Source organism: Podarcis melisellensis (genome assembly GCF_964234715.1).
Source record: "Podarcis melisellensis genome assembly, chromosome: 13".
Lineage (NCBI taxonomy): Eukaryota > Metazoa > Chordata > Lepidosauria > Squamata > Lacertidae > Podarcis > Podarcis melisellensis.
In genome coordinates this window covers 52,502,067-52,521,675 of record NC_138545.1, presented here as the reverse complement: position 1 = coordinate 52,521,675, position 19,609 = coordinate 52,502,067, and the positions used below count along the sequence as shown (strand labels likewise).

Below are 19,609 nucleotides of genomic sequence, written 5' to 3'. Positions count from 1 at the left end.
CAATGTAGATAGTGCTGAGCTGCATGGACCAATGGCCTGACGTGGTGTTAGGCAATTCTTTTCATACTATCTGCCTCTAGGGAATCCTTCCCACATTGACTTGTCTGCCAGGAGACCCTGCTTATCTCTCACAGAGTCACAGAAGACTCCAGAGTGTGTTCTAGTGAGACCCACACCCTGTTTATGCAGGCCACTGGTCAGGCTATTGGCCCTGGGTGATGACCCATGTGCCACTCAGATAATGGCTCAGAATTCACCAACACTCCGGCGGCATTGTCAGGAAAGATCAGCAGTGCTGGTCCAGCTGACTTCAAGGGAAGCTTGTCCATCACTGCTGATACTCTCAGCAACCAGTCCCAGGTTCCTTGAAAAAACACTGACATAATGATTGTGTCAGGCCATTTGCCATGAGTTGATATTGACGTTTCCAAGTTAATAAATGTGTACGCATCCACTTAGAGACAGTGAACAGCAGACATTTCACAAACCCAGGAAATTGGTAGAGCAGTTTAATCCCCTTTGCACCTTTCCACAGCTTTTGAAGAACAGCCAGCTACCATTACGCAATAAAGTAACTTGAAGAAGAAAGTAGCAGAGTTCACGTTTAGCTACCAAGGGGGAGAGAGTTCATCAAAGGGCAATAGAGGCAAAATGTTGACTCCTAAGGGATTGTTTTTCCGGAAGCAGCTGATGACACACACAGAAGCAACCTAACTGTGATCTTGCGGTGATTGTTTTGTGGAAGTTTTCAGAGTGTGCTGCTCTGCCAAGAATGGTAAAAGCTCCAGCAGAAGGAAGCTGTTGCAGAGAAAATGGCATGAGCTATAATTTGTTAAGGGTGCTGAGAATTGCAGCTTTATGAGGTGAACACTGTAGTTCCCAACAGTACTCTGTCCACCTGCAGTTCACAGCAACAGGTATGCCTCTCACAGTCGAGGTGGAACCAGGAGCGAAGGTGGAACCGCCCCAGGTGCCATCATGGAGGGGGGTGACAAATTATCAAGGAATAATTACTGCCCTACTAGAGCAGTTCATAAAAAACTTTTTTTAAAAAGCCTGCTCCAAAGGTCTTACCTTACTACACTAGGGATTATATAGCTATATATGAAATTTCACGCATATCAGTTAATATCATGACCCTCCTCCACAAAAATAGCTGTTTACTTGGCCATTTTTTCTATGTCATGAAGGCTGAAATTTCAATTCAGTGGAGCAGGGTCAAGATATACACATAATATCCGTACGGCATTGTTTACTGTGACAGCACCTGAACTTTGGAACTCTATTGCAACAAAGCACGTGCCTTTGCTAGACTCTTTTCGGGCACCTGCCAATAGCATTCTTCTTTAGGCAAGCATACCTAGATGCTTAGGAAGTTGAAGTAATTTTAATCTTAATATTTTAGCTTTTGTATGTTTTAAAGTAGGATTGTTATTTTTTCTTGATTTTACTGCTGTGGTGTTTTCTTTGTTTTTTGTTTAGGTAAACCACTTTGCAGGTTTTTTTAAAATAAATTTTATTAAATAAATATACAATAAATATAAATAAAATAACAGAAGCCAAAACACAATACATCCTGTAGATTTAAGTATCTGTCCACAGTCACCTCCTTGTTATCACAGGCCCAGAATCCACATTCCTTTGTAAGAAAATATGAAATAACGTAAAACCATTTTTGCAGGCCAAAAAAATAATTTAAAAAATCATTGGGGGGGTGACAAGAAATTTTCCGCACCGGGTACCACCTGACCTTCCCACGCCTCTGGGTAGAACATAGGTATTATGCCTAGTAGCCACAGATAGCCTTTTCCTCAATGAACTTATCTAATCCTCTTCAAAAGCCATCACTGCCTGCTGAAGGCGCAAGTTCCAAAGTTTAATTATGCACTTTTAAAAATCTGTCCTGAATTTTCCAGCATGCAGTTTTGTTGGATGTCCTTGAGTTCTCGTGTTATGAGAGAGAGAGAGAGAAACTTCTCTCTATCCACTTTCTCCATTCCAGGCATAATTTTACAAGCTTCTATCACATCACCTCTTACATACCTTTTCTCTAAACAAAAAAGCCCTCATTGCTGCTGTGTAGACAACGCTGAGCTGGATCATTTTGATGACCCTTTTCTGAAGCTTTCCCAACTCTACAATATTCTTTTTTGAGGAGAGGGAACCAGAACTGTATACAGTATTCCAAATGCAGCTGTATCATAGATTTGTATCTACCTGCCCGCGGACTGTCTCGCCAGAGTGGTGCATGCTCTGGTTATCTCCCGCTTGGACTACTGCAATGCACTCTACGTGGGGCTACCTTTGAAGGTGACTCAGAAACTACAACTAATCCAGAATGCGGCAGCTAGACTGGTGACTGGGGGCGGCTGCCGAGACCACATAACACCGGTCTTGAAAGACCTACATTGGCTCCCAGTACGTTTCCGAGCACAATTCAAAGTGCTGGTGTTGACCTTTAAAGCCCTAAACGGCCTCGGCCCAGTATACCTAAAGGAGCATCTCCACCCCCATCGTTCTGCCTGGACGCTGAGGTCCAGCGCCGAGGGCCTTCTGGCTGTTCCCTCATTGCGAGAAGCAAAGCTACAGGGAACCAGGCAGAGGGCCTTCTCGGTAGTGGCGCCCGCCCTGTGGAACACCCTCCCAATAGATGTCAAAGCGATAAACAACTACCTGACATTCAGAAGACATCTTAAGGCAGCCCTGTTCAAGGAAGTTTTTAATGTGTAATATTTTAGTGTATTTTTGGTTTCTATGGAAGCTGCCCAAAGTGGCTGGGGAAACCCAGCCAGATGGGCGAGGTACAAATAATAATAAATTATTATTATTATTATTATTATTATTATTATTATTATTATTATTAAAAATTGCTAAGATATTAGTAGTTTTGTTTTCAATTCCTTTCCTAATTTAGCTATCCACTATGACCCCAAGGTTTTGGGCCTGGTCAGCGACTGCCAGTTCAGAGCCCAGGGGGATGTATGGAAATAAATATTTTTTTGTGCCAACAAGTATCTTTTTACATTCAATTGCTTTTGCCATTTTTATTGCTCATTCATTCAGTTTGGAGATGTCCTTCTTCATTTTAGCAACTGAGCAATTTAAGCTCATACCAATAACAAACTTAGTTGGTCTCTAAGGTGCTACTGGAAGGAATTGTTTTATTCAGTAAATTTAGTGATTGTTCACCTCTAACTCTTAATCATTTAGGAACAAGTTAAGAAGGACAGGTCCCAAAACAGATCCTTGGAGAACTCCACTTTTGACATTGCTTCATTCAGAAAACAATCCATTTATTCCTACTCTTGCTTCCTGCCACAAGACCAGTTACTGATCCACAAGAGGACCTCTCTTCTTATTCCATGACTACTAAGCTTACTTAGTAAGCTAGTACTAAGTACCGCTAAATATTTTGTAAGGTACATTACTGAAAGCTTTTTTGAAAATCCAACTACACTATGTCAACTGGATCACCTCTATCTAGGTGTATGCTGGTTGACACTCTCAATGAACTCACTCTCAATGAGACAGGACTCTCTGTAGTCCATGGGGCATTTTCTCTTTCACTCTACTTGCTCTGCCTGAAGTCCTGTCCCCTAACCAGCTCTCCAAAATACCCTGGCATGTGCCCACTCATCATATGCAGCGCATGAACCAGTGTGATGTAATCGTTAAAATGTTATATTGGGACCTGGGAAATCAGGGTTTAACTCCCCACCAAACCATGAATTTCACTGGATGGATGACCATAGACTGATCACCATCTAACCCACTTCACAGACGGTGTTGTGAGGGTAAAATGTTGAATGGGAGAACCACATACATCACCTTTAAATCCTTGGACGAAAGTTGGGATATAAACAACAACAATTGTAATCATAATTGCCAACTTTCTAGAAGGACTAGAGTGCTAAAAAGGGCTCACTTTCTAAGAAGGCTAGCATTTATGCTTTCCCTGCCGTTGCCAGGACAAAACATTGTCATTAGTAGGAGAGCAGCCGGGCAGCTGAGGACAGGATCAGCTTGTGCCAGAGAAAGTAATGTGGGAATTGCTGTGTCAACTATGTTGGATTCATTCTCAGATCAGACCGCACATTTTCAGATAAAGAATACCCACACAAATAAACCAATAGGTATTGAATTATACTAGGAGTGTGCAGAGCAATACTACTCAGATAGGTTTTTTATGATTATTGCCAATTAATAATCAGGAATCAAAGAGAATCCAGTAGTTCCTACAGCTGGATACGTCCATGGCTAAATCCTAACAGAAGCCGTCAGCTGGTGGCTCAGCAGGAAAGGCAAAAGTCTTTCACCTAATATACAGTCACCCACTGTCAAACTTCAGCTGTACACTTTGTACTATTGCTGTGCAAATACACTTCACTCTGATCAATAAAAATATAAATTCAAGGCATAAAACACCAAAGAAGAATGCTGTTGGGGAAGAAACAATCAGCCTTCAATATTCTGTGGTAACCTTTAACTCAAGAACAGTATCATCTAGAAGCCGTGAGAAAATATAACAAACAGTACATTATGTTACTTGTGAAACTGGGTAGTTTAGCAAAGCTTATTCCCCTCTTTCTTGAAGAGGGCAAAATTTTACAACTTGTTTTGCAGCTTTAAATGGTCAAATTAGATGTAAAGTGGTGAGCCATATGCATCTGATTAAGCCGACCACCTCTCGTATGCCACACCTCCCTGGCACTGGTGTAAAGGAGGGGCAGGGGGAGAGAAGTATTCTGCTTTCTTCACCTTGGTGCTAGACGTCTTGCATTGTCTTCCCTTTTCCTGGGCAAGGAGCATGTCACTCTTCAGTGCCAGGAGAATAGCAAGGTGAACCCAGAAAACATAGTGTGTGGACCCAGTTTGTGATAGTATGCCATGTTCTCAAACTGGAGAAGTTCAGTTTCCAAAACCTTCTGTTCTAAATTTTGGCACCATCACCAATCCTTAATTTTGCCAGATGTCAGAGGCAGATGTATGATAAAACATGCCAGAAAGCAATAATCACATACAAACTTTACCAACTAATACCTTACCATGGTAAGCATGTAACCACTAAGTATGGTCTCTGGTTCTCGTCAGCTGACTCTCCAAAGCTTGATGGTAGCACAGCGTCAAGGGACATTGTACTCTGAGGCCTGCTTCTGTTGTATGACAACGCTCAAGACTGTGGACATTCCCCAGTATCTACCTAACATTGTACGCATGACACACATTTCACTTGGCTCAATGTCCTGCTGTGATATATTATGCTTGGCACTTACTGGATTTTCTTGTTTCAATAGTTATTGATTTCCCCTGCTAGTGATTATTTACATGGTGGCCCTATGATAATAACCAATCTGTCATTAAGTAATGCAAGGCGCCATTTTATAGACTGTCTCTTCTCTCTTAATGATGCTTCTGAGTTAATGCTAATAGTAACATGAATAAAAAAAGAAGCTCACTCAAGAAATTGTGCAGTAAGAATAAGACTGAGCTTCAAAATAATTGCATAAGAAATTATTTTTGAGACAATGGACTAGCATAATAGATAGCATACTGAAAGTTGCAATATCCAGCTTGGTGCAAATTGCAATATTTAATCCCCAGTTGGTGCTGGAAATGGCTAGAAAGGTGTCTTGTTTGGGTGGAGGCATCTAAAGGCCTACATTCTCTCTTATGAATGTGAGATCATCTTATCTATGCACCATGCTCTCTGAAATCAGGTAGTACCTACTGGAAAATCACAGTTATGGAACTTTGTCCTGAGACATGTTCTGCTTGGTACTATTATTTATTTAAACAGTAGGGAGCCCCTTATCTCATTGAGGGTGCAGCCAGAGTCAAAAGTGGATGACATTTTCAGGATTCCACAGTGGTCTCCCCCACACTCAGGCCCACTATTTAGAGAGCTGCGTGAAGTTAGACTGTGGGCCGTGGATTCCAAACAACTGATTTACACAAACTAATAGACAACACAGCGATTATTGTTAAATCGAGGGGTCACTCAGCTTCTGTTTATCTTCCAACTGTCCTGTGGATGAAAGGACACATGAGCATAGCTGTCAACGTTTCCCCTTTTTTAAGGGAAATTCCCTTATTCCGAATAGGATTCCTTGCAAGAAAAGGGAAAAGTTGACAGCTTTGCACATGAGTTTCATGGCATCCCTGAGATTAATCCCTGAGATTAATACTTGCTTTATTTACAGTTATACATGTGGATATGAATGGAGGCAAATTCTGACAGTTCTGTAAGTGTCAAACTGCTTAGTCCTGTACAGCCAACCCTATCCAAGCTGTGCCCCAGTTCCACCCAAGTACAGAAATCTGTCAATCACGATAAACTCAAACTGTAACCTGTCTCCAAACTGTTTCTCTGTTCCCTCCTACTAGCTCTGAATTGTGTCACCCTCTGAAGGCTGGATCTCATGCAATCAGGAAAAAATGTATCCAGTTATTTTAAAGACCATTAAGGTTCTTTTATTAAAAACTCCTGGCCTCTATTTCGTAGTGATCAACCTCACAACAATTACACATCTTTCCTCTGACTGGGTGTCTGCAAGCGTTTTATCTTAACTAAATAGGTTTTATCCAATCACAAGGTGACTGCCAATATGTGTCAGGAGTGCTTGCAGGAGCAAGAGCCGGGAAGGGATATAAGGTCAGCATTTCCCTTTGGCTCTTTGCCACAGCAACACGCTTCCTGCCTTGCTGCGTTTGGCTTCTTGATTCCTTGCTTCCTGGAACCTCGGACCCTTGGCTTCCGGACTCCCATCCCTGCTCCCACCCCGCCATCTTGCCCCCGGTTCCGCCGTCCTCCTGCCAGGACTTTGACTGCCCATAAACTGGACTGTGACAATATGAATGCTGGTCAACATTTTTGTGTATGCAGCTGACAACTTGTACAAAATCAAAGTGGAGACCATGTGTTCAAGTGTCCCTTTTTACATGTGGAGTCCCAGTGAAAGAGAGAGAAATGTACCAGAACCTCTTTCCTAACTTGTGCCTGGACAAAACTAAAACTACTAACTAAGAAAAGGTGAGAGTGAAACTGTCTAAAAGTGATCCTTTGCCTTTAAGGATCTGTCTCACACTCTACCACAAAATTCCTGACTGCCACAACTGGTGTTCCTCAGAATATTACTGTCCCTGTCACATCTGGCTTGCAGGTGACAGGCAATTTCAGCTTTCATGTTAAATACACAACAAAATACCCATATTTCTCACCTTTATGATTGCTGAGATTGGCTTTAAAGAAGTTGCCAAGTTTATGACTGAGAATAAGCAACTGCCTGCTCTATATTAATACTGGACAATTTCCAACTCTTCAGCAAATTGCTTGAAAGTATACATGTGATCTGGGCCTCAGGTGTATTCTGAGATGAAGATACAAAATGATAAAATGAGTCTTGGACTCCCAAACATTCATACAGCTAGGAGGAATGAATTCAAACCAACTACTTACCAACCACTCAAAGACCACCTTTTCCCCAACTCAACTTTTAATTTTGGATTCTAGGTTAAATCAAGGGCTAGTTTTGTTGGGTGGAAAAGGCTGTTGCCAGAGCTCCCACCTAAGTCAGATATTCTGTGGTTTTGTCACCTGCTGCTGAGCTCATTTACAGCCCAACCTAAATGGGAATATTTGGTTTTAAGCCAATTTAGTCCTGGGAAAATCTCTGTCACCCGAAATCAAGTCCTCTGGGGCCCTAGGCCTTCGGAATTTGCCCCATTTGGCCAGGTAGGGGTGTTGGGCCTGATATCATGCATGCACACACATTTCATATGTAAACCTTCCTCGTCCTGAGTGGGCTACCCCTTTTAATGCTTTCAGCAGTCCTGTCAGGTTGGAGAGACTGACTAGCAAAAGGACATTAAATGAAATCTGTGGCAGAGCAGGTTCCCCAATCAAATTTCGACACCCAAAGAGCAAGTTAATGAATGGGTGAAGAATTGCTGGCTTTCTTTACTAGCTGAAGAGCTTTGTGTAACACTGACTTTTACTCTGATGTGTTCCCCGACAAATAGGACATAAGAAGAGCCAACTGCATGGGCCATGGCTCATCTAGTCCAGCATTCTGTCCTCACAGTGGCCAACCAGTTGACTGTGGGAAAACCTGTAAGCAAGACCTGAAGACAGGAGCCTCTCCCCTCCCCTGGCCTCCAGCAACTTGTATTCAGAAGCACCTAGTCGCCAAACATGCAGGCAGAGAATAGTCTCCATCATGGCTAGGAACCATTGATTTAACCTATTTCCAAATTCTACAACCATTTTTACTGTCTTCCTAAGATTTGATCAAAATAGATAAAGTCAGACCTTTCTAGGGGAAGACTATGGTACGGTAATAAAAATGCATTTTCCCACACCCTCAGTATATGGCAGTGTGCACCAATAAGCACTCAGGGGTTGAGCATATAGATGAAGGCATTCCTTAACATAAGCCCTAAAGTAATCTGAAATTCTGAGAAAACCAAGAACATAAGAACAGCCCTGCTAGATGATACCAATGGCCTCTCTATTGGTTAGTCTAATGTCTGCTTCCAGCAGGAACCAATCAGATGCTTCCAGGAAGCTCAAAAGCAAGGCATGCTGAGAACTGATGTTTATCCCTCAGTAACTGGGATTTGGAGATACACTACCTCTGAACCTGGAGCTTTCATTTAGCCACTCACAGACCGACCTCTCCTTCTATGCCCAGGAGCCAGCACCACATTTGCTGCATTGAATTTTATAATAGCCCGCAGACCAGGAGCAAGAAACTACCCTGAAAGAATTACGTTCCTCCCCTGAGGTTCTCCAGTGTTTGCATTTGAAAAAGGCAATGAAATTTTTATGGTCTCATTTGAAATTATCAGGGCAAAACTGAGTTTCAGCAAAGGACAAAGGAGAGTTTACTTCTGCCCTGTAAAATACATTATCCCCTGAATGATCAGGGCCAGAGGGGAACATACTCAATCCCTGAACATTGAATTGCAGTTGAGTGGGCAGATCAAAGGTTTGCAGACACAACTAACGGCCCACTTGTTATCTAATCTGGTCCACTAGAGCCTCTGATGAAAAGAATGCAAAACCAGAGAGGAACCGCCATTTCTAATTATGGATGCTTATGAAAGCAAATTCAAGAAAATGTAATTTAATCCCCAAATACACTAATTCCCATACCATTTAAAAGGCTGTGGGATCCCTGATTGTACTACATTGTACCGACAAGACTATGGCCCCCACTCGGGTTCACTTGCACAATAAAGCCACCATGAAGAGACTTTGGACTCGTCCACACTTCCACTTGTGCTGGGCCTAGAAAGCACAGATGCAAGCAGCTTCCCCCTCGCCCTGCTCCTTTCCAAGGGAAAACCTGCTCTTTAGCGACAGATTGGAACAAATGGCAATCCTGGGAAAACCCAAATTGCCGTCTGCACTGATTGAGTGATAAAGAGTGGTTTCCCCGGAGGAGGAAAATCAGTGGGATAAGAGGAAGAGAGGATAAGTCCTTTATTGTGTCCACATCATGCAAAGAACAGAGCTTACGAAGCCACCGCTGTGTAGGGAGAGCCTGTGTGTCTGTCTGTGTGTTTGCTTGTTTGTTTGTTTGTTTGTGTGTGTGTGTGTGTATTTGCACCTGGTTAAATTTAATCCTTAATCAAGGTCTCTTGCAGTGCAATACCAATTATCAGCACACATGGGTACACCTACAAGAAACATTGGTTATGTGAAATTTGGCAGGACAAAGGCATCTTCTCTTGAGTTTTACCATCAAGCTTTGCAGAAACATGTGAAAGTGTCGTTGTGCAGGATATGAAAGGCAGTGAGATCCTGCCTGCTGAGCTCCAAGGTTGAACATTCCTGTTTGTATCAGATAAACAGTGTAAGTAGCACCTTAACAGACAATGGAGGGAAGAAAGAAGGGCATGGGCAGGTGTGAGGTAGGAGAGAGGCAGAGGGCAGGGAATGAAATGTGAGCCTCATAGAGGAGACTGAGGCTGAAGACTGCTACTGCTCCGATCACATGCTTATTTTAACATCAAAACTGATATGTTAAAGAACATATAGGTGACCAAAAAAATGCAGCCCTATATGTATTTATTTGGGTATCCCACTCTAACTGTGCATAACTGTTGTCATTATTGTTTTTTTTAAAAAAGAAGCAAAATAGTAAACAATTTCTGTCCTTGAAGAACCCACACACCTTTTAGACTAGAGCAATCTTAATGATCCCATCCGTACACAGATGTGCCTTCTCCCTGCTGTTGCTCTACCAATGGGAAAATCCATTGGCAATACTTTCTGGGATATTAAAAACATTTCAATGGATCACTGCGGGAATTTTTTAAAAAATAGAAATTGCCCCCTAACCTTTTGGTAAACACTTCATCCTTACTTGGGTAGATGATGACAGCTTGTCTGCATAGAACACGAAAGAAGAGTTCAGATACAGGCATTCCCTAATGGAAACTGCAAGAGAGTGAGTGTACTGTTGACAACACTGGTTGTTTGAAAGTTGTGTGTGCATTTTGGCCTTTTAAGACAGTTATCTTCAAGGGCTCATAGTTGGGATAGATCACAAATCGGAAGAAGTGTCAAAGTTCCCTCCATTCCTCAGAGCAACTTGTTGAAATAATCAAAAATCTCTCTAATTCAGGGATCATAATAATTTATTCATTTCAGGAATTCAAACAAGGGTCAAGTCTTATATTATAAGCAAGGGGAACACCTATTTCCATACCTAGGCTGTATGTTCATATCTGTGAAGGAAGTTCTCTCGCAATCATGTTACAAAAAAAGATGGCAATCCTCTTTTCTAGCAGGGCTCCTGCACTCTGTAACAGTAGCAGAAGAGGAAAGCATAGTTCTCCACATTAGGAAAACATCCAGCTGTTTAATTTCTGCTTGCCTTGAAGCTAACAAAGGCACAGGAGGACCTTGCCAGAAAATAAGTTGGCAGCCCTGGTTCCAGACAATAGTACAGACCTTCAGATGAGCAGTCTGAGTCCAATATACTATTTTAGACTAATGAAATTCTGTGCCACCAATTTAGAAAAGCTCCAGCCTTAATCCTAGCCATAGCTGTCAACATTTCCCTTTTTTAAAGGGAAATTCCCTTATTCTAAATAGGATTCCTCACAAGAAAAGGGAAAAGTTGACAGCTATGATCCTAGCCACAAGTTGCAGTGATAAGACAGATAAAATGAATGTTGGCTTTGCCATAGGCAGGAACAACCCAAAGCACAGTAAAGTGATGGAGCTTTTGTTTCAGAAACCAATAAAGAACTTGTAAAATGTTTTGTAGGAGCTGGGTACACATTGCCAATTCTCACATGCAGCATTGGCTTACGCAGAGACCTTCAATTTCAGGTGCAGAATCTGCCGATATGCTTCTATAAACTCGTGTTAATGGCTGGAAGGTTATGAACTTCTTCCTACATTAAAGTCTGACGTTCATATGAAAATTTAACGTAAGCTGGAAATGCTTGTCTGCGTAACTCTTCAGAGATTACTGTGCAGGATTTGTCTGGCATAATACAGTAAACCCAGAATTTATGGACATTTACCGTATTTTTCGCTCTATAAGACGCACCAGACCATAAGACGCACCTAGTTTTTGGAAGAGGAAAACAAGGGGAAAAAATACTCTGAATCTCAGAAGCCAGAACAGCAAGAGGGATCGCTGCACAGTGAAAGCAGCAATCCCTCTTGCTGTTCTGGCTTCTGGGATAGCTGCACAGCCTGCATTCGCTCCATAAGACGCCCACACATTTCCCCTTACTTTTTAGGAGGGAAAAAGTGAGTCTTATAGAGCAAAAAATATGGTAACTTGTGCACATTCCACTTTATGCACATGGCAAAAAAATTAAAAATATTAAAAAGTGGGCAGGAAAGGGGCAGGTTTCCAGGAAGTGTACAAATACACTTTTAGCACAGTCCAGAAACACCCCACATTGTTGGAATACTTAGGGGGCTAAACATCAATATGCATTGCACACACAGAAATGGCAGCACTGGTTTAGGAGCAAGAATGTGCACTTCCACGTGCCAAACAACACACAATTGCTCCCACAAGCCCCGAAAGCAATCTGAAAATGGATGTAAAAGCAAAGTAAATGGCTGCCAATTTAGAGGGGGGTTTCCTCACCAGAAACATAACAGGATCACTTCAAGTCAGCGATGGAGCACCAGAAAACATTGTGGTCAGCCAAAACTAAAAAGAAATGTTATTAAAAATCTGCTCCACCTCCCAGTGGGGAGGAGTTATGGTGGACCGTGTGGCCACCCACTCCCCACCGGGGGCGGGGGACTTTGTCCCCCATTGCCTGGGGGATCCTGGCCATGTCAGAGCCTGGCCAGCCAATCCGCTGGCCGGGGGGGCATGGCGGGGGCCGTTTAAACAGAGGAGCCCAATAACATAAACCTAATATCCGTATCCTTGTGTGAGTTATTTCCAACGAGGGGGTGGCTGCGGGGTCTCTACATGCAAACAACAACAACAACAGGTTGACGCTTTCAACAAATACATGGGCCACAGAAAAGCTTTTGAGATGCCATAGGCTTTGTGAGATGTACAAAACTGATGGTGAAAGGAGCTTCCCTAAAACCAGCCACTCCAGCTAAAATCTTTTTCAGGAAACCCATAAAAGTTACTTCCATTACTATTACCCAGCTTTTTCTTTTGTATACAGGCAGCAAGCATTTCACTCAAGGGATCCATTCCTGGCCCCTGCACACATTGGCGGACTGCATATAAGTGTGCCCTGCCCTGTTACTCCCCCCCAGCTCCCCCCCCCCCGTTCTGCTCCCATCCTGCCTTCTTCCAGGTCCAAAAGTACCTGTGCGTCAGCTGGATGTGCCTAAAATGGTGGCCCCCTGTACTATTCCCATGTAGGAAGAGGGTCAAAGTACTGAACCATAAAGCCAGTGGAGATAAAAAGGCCAATGACAAGCTAAGACACTTTAAATTAGACCGCAGAGTTAATAATAACCAGTAAATACTTTTACTTATATTTAAATTTATACATGGCTTTCCCATTGCACGGTCCTCAAAGCAATGAAAATAATTAAAACGTCATTAAAAAATTCTGACAGAAACCAAATGGGTTCAGAAACAACAGCATTTTAACAACTGTATCCCTTTTAAAAAACAAAACAAAACCCAACAGCTCACAGATGTTAACGGAGCAGACGCCTCTTCACCTATACTTTTTTTGAAGTGCACATGAATTAACCTTCCTAATAATGGTGTGTGTGAAGAGCTATGGATTCTTTCTAGTTTTTGTATCTATGAATGAAATCAAACTTAGTATATATTTGGTGAGACAGGGCCTTGGGCACGGTGGCTCCACAGAGCTCTTCTCCAGGTGTCTGCTCACCGCCCTCTTGGTCATGAGGAAGTGAGAGGGCTCACCTTTCTCTCCCTTGAAGAGTACATAGAGTCAAAGCAGGAAGTTGGGACAATTACACTCTTTCCCACTTTCCCTTTCATCTCTATTGTTTCTCGAAGCTCAGTTAAATACCCACATGCACCCACAAGCCTAAAAGGGTTGGCAATGCCTGATTACAAGTTCTGCTATATGTCACACTCCGTTCTCTTGCGTTTTCCTGATTTTAATCCAAAGCAGTTGAGGAGGCTAGTTCTTGACATGAGGCCGACAGTAGGCTGATTAACCCTTTCATCTCTGATCTTTTTGTTGTTCTTCAAAATCTCCCCGCCCCCTATGTCTGGGTGGGTTTTAAGCAGAAAAAAACAGCAGAAGAGTTATGCAATCCCCCCCAACGTACTCATCAGTCTGCTGATCGAGGCTGCAGCCTCTGCAAATACTTTTTTAAAAAAGCAAGGAGGAAAAATACACGTGGATCCGATGTAGTTAAGGCCTCTCTCTATTTCAGTCTCTGCACATTTGACCTTTGTTCTATATGTTTAGATAGTTATTGGTAGCAATTACATCGTCCTGAATAGCAGTGATAAAACTTTCCAACTAGTTTATGTGGTTAGAAGCTGATCCGCATATAACACCTTTCGGATGACGTCACATCTATATTTCCTCTCTAAAGAGCTCCTTACCATTTCTGCACTCAGAACTTGCCGTGTCTCTTCTGTTTTATTGATGCTGAAGAAGGGCAGAGAAAGTGACTCATGTCTGAGGCTGTGAGGAGTAAAGATTTGATCTGCCTTGACTACTGCCTGGAGAACGTGGTGATTAGATATTCTAAACAGTTCCACAGTTCTGGTACCTGATTTTTCAGAGTGCAAAAATCCTCAGATGCTATTCCATAGATACAGATACCCATCCTGGATATAGAGAGATGGGACTACCTTTAAAGACAGTTTAAAAACTGCAGCCAGTGCAGAACTCAGTTGCTCGCCCTGGAGAGACGGTCTGACCGCATAACACCAATCCTAATTCAATTGCTCTGCTACAAATTAGCTTCCAAATTAGCTCACAAAAGTAGGGATAAACAATAAAAATATTAAAAAGTATACAACCAAATCACAACAATTTCCACGTAAATCGTAATAAGATCTAAAATAAAGATACAGAAAATGCATGTCAATAACAGCAGTGAACCCACCTAAACAATAAACCAGCCCAATCCTCACTCGGAGGCCTTGCTCCATGTGTCCTCTCCAGCAACACAAGAATGAGCCTTTTCAGTGGTGGCTTCCCACCCAGGCAGCCCTGCAGCTCCTCAGTATTACCAAGTTGTATGGCTTGCGCAGGATTGCAAAACACAGCAGTATAGCAGGCCTGTTACACCAAAACGGTCCCCCAGCAATGTGCCCGTATTTTTAAAAAAATGAAGAACTGTAGTAAAGTCAGTGCCAGTCCACCTAGCCCAAAGTTCATAGAATCATAGAATCATAGAGTTGGAAGAGACCACAAGGGCCATCGAGTCCAACCCCCTTCCAAGCAGGAAACACCATCAGAGCACTCCTGACATATGGTTGTCAAGCCTCTGCTTAAAGACCTCCAAAGAAGGAGACTCCACCACACTCCTTGGCAGCAAATTCCACTGTCAAACAGCTCTTACTGTCAGGAAGGTCTTCCTAATGTTTAGGTGGAATCTTCTTTCTTGTAGTTTGGATCCATTGCTCCGTGTCCACTTCTCTAGAGCAGCAGAAAACAACCTTTCTCCCTCCTCTATGTGACATTCTTTTATATATTTGAACATGGCTATCATATCACCCCTTAACCTCCTCTTCTCCAGGCTAAACATGCCCAGCTCCCTTAGCCGTTCCTCATAAGGCATCGTTTCCAAGCCTTTGACCATTTAGGTTGCCCCCCTCCTTGTGCTTTTCTGTGGAATAGAGTATTCTGTACAGTGGTCTTCACACTTTTGCCTCTGGCTTTGTCCACCAAAGGGACGCGGGTGGTGCTGTGGGTTAAACCACAGAGCCTAGGATTTGCCGATCAGAAGGTCGGCGGTTTGAATCTCTGCGGCGGGGTGAGCTCCCGTTGCTCAGTCCCTGCTCCTGCCAACCTAGCAGTTTCAAAGCATGTCAAAGTGCAAGTAGATAAATAGGTACCACTCCGGTGGGAAGGTAAACGGCATTTCTGTGCGCTGCTCTGGTTCGCCAGAAGCGGCTTAGTCATGCTGGCCACATGACCCGGAAGCTGTATGCCGGCTCCCTCGGCCAGTAAAACAAGATGAGCGCCATATAACCCCAGAGTCGGTCACAACTGGACCTAATGGTCAAGGGTCCCTTTACCTTTTTTGTCCACCAGGGGGTTGCCATGAGGAAGTAGCCTGAAAAAGGCCAGGAACTGAGACCCAAGGAATGGCTCAAGCATCCCTGTGCTCCTCTTCACACGCCTAAGCATGTGTGGGATCCATGCTGGGCACGTGAGCACGAGGCCAATCCAATAATGGTCTTACTCACCAGAGCCTTGTATCAAGATTTATTCCCTGATAGTTGTGCAGTGTACTCCGCTCCAGAGTTTACGGTTTAGAGGAGCATTTGGAGAGCGTTTATACTCAAAACTTAGTGGCAGCTTCTTGTCTTGGGTGCATTTCTAAGAAAATATTTTAAACTATTTGCAGACCCTCCAAGTGTGCCTATTTTCCAGGGACGCCCCTGATTTAGAGAAGCTGTCCTAGTTTCTGATTTGATCCCAGAATGTCCTGCTTTTCCTTAGGGTGCCCCTATTATCATTGGAGAAATGTTGGGGGGGGGGTATGCAATTATCCGACCTTTGAGCTGTCTGAAGGCAAGCCTGTATAGGGAAGGTTTTTTTAATGTTCAATGTTTTATTTTCTTTTTCCATTCAGCCTCTTAACCAAGGATGTGAGCATTCTGCACTTGAAATAAATCTTGCATCCCAGTAGCCCAAATTCTATGACTCTTCTGCCAGTGTTAGGATTGCTCTGGAAATCTCTGCTAGATATTTACAGGTATCAGGTTACACACCTCAGATTCTTTAAAAAACCCCACAAAACGCAGCTGCTATTACCCAGATCCGTCGACACATGGATTTCTAGCTATGCAGAGAGCAGAAATAAAGAAAAACATGGAAGCCTATATGTTAGCAAAACTGGAGATCAATTTTCAGTGGTGTTCAAATAAATAAGATTGATCCATGGCTCCTACATCATCCCGCTTTACTTTTTTTTTCATTTCCCTCACCCATTTTTTTTACCACCTAGCCTGCTGAAGAATTGAGGAGAATTCAAATGCTTATTAACTATTTTGTACCAGTTAGTTTCCAAAATGTGGATTTGTGTATTTTTCATATGGGCTGACATTTGTTTCTTGTTTGTTTGACTTGAAAAATACATAATTCAACCACACAATAGGGCTAAGTTTCAATTCAAACTGGTATGGAAATGTGAGGAACTGATCTTAGGTTTCGAGAAAAAAGACACCCAAACTGACAGATTCCCCCATCCCTATCCCGAATGTGGGTTTTGGAGTTTTTCCGACGGAGCAATAGGCTTCTTGCATTCCTCAGTTGAACTTTCGTTCATCATTCAGCACCTGCTGCCACCTAGTGGACAGATGTAACAGTGCTTGCGGGGGATCCTTTATTTGAGTTGCGCAGTTGTCACAAACATTATTTGCCACGTGCAGCTGCTAATCGCGAACACGCTGTCATCTTCTGCTGCCAAGCTTTGTCGCCTTCTCCTTCCTGCGCACAATAAATGCCAGCAAGGAACTAAGGAATTCTGGGGCTTTTAAAAATAGTTACAGTTTTGGCAGAGCATGGAAATGCAAAAGGCATGGAAACAGAGGTTCCGCACAGCCTTTCCTGAAATATACTCAGAGTCGCAAAGTGATTTCATGCTCTTTATTCAGCTCATAGCGGTGAGGAGGAATGAATGAAAGTCCCCTCAAGTATCTGCTTTATATACATTATTTACACAATGGGCTGCACATGATTGGCTAATTCCGGAATTCTACTGTAAGCCAATCAGGTTGTGGATTCACTTCTATCTGGAGCATGATTGGGTGGTTCCTGCTAACCAATCATACTGCTGCATTGTTCTAGGACCAATCAGACTGCTGCATTCTGAATCCTATTGTTCTAGGACCAATCAGACTGCTGCCTTTTGGAGCCTATTGTTCTAGGACCAATCAGACTGCTGCAGTTTGGATCCTATTCAACTCAGTACATAACACTTCCCTTCCTCCCTTCCCTGCCCCCAGTGCCTGCACAGGCTATATTTATTTTTTAACACAGGTGCTTCATACAAGAGGAGTGCTGAGCTGCCTTAAAAAATCATTTCAGGATATTTAATGGGAAGTGAGTCATAAGTATGTAATGCAATAAATAAATAAAGCCAGAAAGCCACATTCTGTAATAAAAGTAATTGGTGCCGGTGCTATTTATGAACAAAATTAATTAGTAATTAATCATTGGAGAGAGAGGTTTGGAAGAGAGATCTTTCACTCTTTCACATTGTTCCAAGCACATTAAAAGTTGGTTAGATGTTGCAACTGCCCTCACCCACCATTAAACAAATGTTCTCCATGAAAATACTTAGGCTAGAATAAATCACAGACAATTAGCTATGCAAATAAATGAATGTTTTGCTCACAGAGTTTCCAGAAGTTACAGCAAACAAGTCTCCATCCGCTGGCAGTAACGATAAAAAAAGGTTCCATACAACTTAAAAAGAAAAATAAATTGGCTTCCCTACATAAAGGATCGCACAATCTTTGGGTTAGCAAAAATGCAGGCTGTAAAATCTCCTTTTAGAGAGATTCAGTTCACTTCCAGTGAGCCATGGCCACATGGCTTCCTGCTTGTTGCAGGAAGCACACAGAGAGAAGAAAAATGGGGGGGGGGGGATAGAAGTAGCTGCAGGGAGTCTGCCAGGCCACATACACACTGGTAACTTGAGCCAACTTTCATGCACGCAAGTTTGATCCAGTAACTGTATTTCATTTGAACCGCCGACCTTATGACCGGCAAGCCCTAGGCTCAGTGGTTTAACTCACAGCGCCACCCACATCCCTTTATTGTACATTAGGGAGGGTGAAATTAAATGTTCCCCTTTTTAGTGGTGCCATGCACTTAATGTAATGTGTTCAGTTGGTTTCCATTGAGTAACATGGCTTTTCCCAACTAAGACTGACCAAAACCTGGTCTCACAAGCTTCAATAATTAGCTGGAGAAAAATGGTGTCAAAGGAGTTTGCACTCACAACACATTCAGGCAGCCATGATCCTCGGACATGCATTAAGATGGCGGTGCCTCCTCTCCAGCACCATTTGGGCAACAAGCCCATTCTCTCAGCTGATAGTGCTCTCAAAAAAAAAGCATCTTCCAGAAGGTTCAGTGCCCTTTGTTCCCCATTTGGCCTTCTCTGCCTAGAGACAGTGACGTTCTAGTGCGCCAAGTGAGCTGGGGTTCTGCCTTGCATATTTTAGGAAGCTCTAAAATGACCCCACTTCTTTTCAATGTAAGCCTTAATTGGAAATAAAACCACCCCGTGTCCCTTTTGCCCTTCCATTTTGAGTACTAGGTTGCAAATAGCAGCAAAAGGGCATGAAAGAGGTCAGCATTTTGCTTTTCGTTGTGAAAATGTTTGTTACAGAATACAAGAGAACATTCAGCAACACAGATCTCCTAACTTTTTGCAATGTTTTTTTTTTGGCACAGGCGTTTTTCAGAAGACTGCCGTCTCCCCATGGTTTTCTCTCCACATTGCATCAGAGAACATGCCCCCATCATGGCATGTTTCAGTGAAATGGAATGCCCCCACGTGGGGGAGAGTTCCTCAGGAAATATGCATCTGTCTGTGAAGAATTTGATGCATTCAGAAATAACTATTGTCCCAGATTAAAAGACTCAAGGATTACTTGTTTAACACACTGGTTTGGTAACCTGAGAAAAGGGAGGTGCTGGAATGGCATTCCTCCCTTATGAGGTAGCGGGTGGCGGGAGGGGGGGGGAGAGACACCTCATAATGACTTGAGCTTATAACCCCCCCCAAAAAATTAATCCTAAAAATATAGAGAGAGTAAAAACAACCTCTGAAAAACAAATGGAATTGCCTGAATATGCACAAAACAAGCACATTTGAAAATAAAATGTACCTTTAAACAAATGCAACATCCAATATATATATTGAGCATAAGAATAAATCTGTCAGTTCATGTAGCTCTTATATGGAAACTCTGGA

At 42.8% G+C, this 19,609-nt stretch overlaps 1 protein-coding gene across 1 annotated transcript in view; it reads right to left on the bottom strand.

Moving 5' to 3' along the window:
- SLC9A3 (solute carrier family 9 member A3) overlaps positions 1 to 19,609 on the bottom strand; it is a gene marked incomplete at its 3' end in the record, with an annotated part of 99,691 nt that overhangs the window by 79,346 nt on the left and 736 nt on the right. The gene's annotated exons all lie outside the window — the stretch shown is intronic.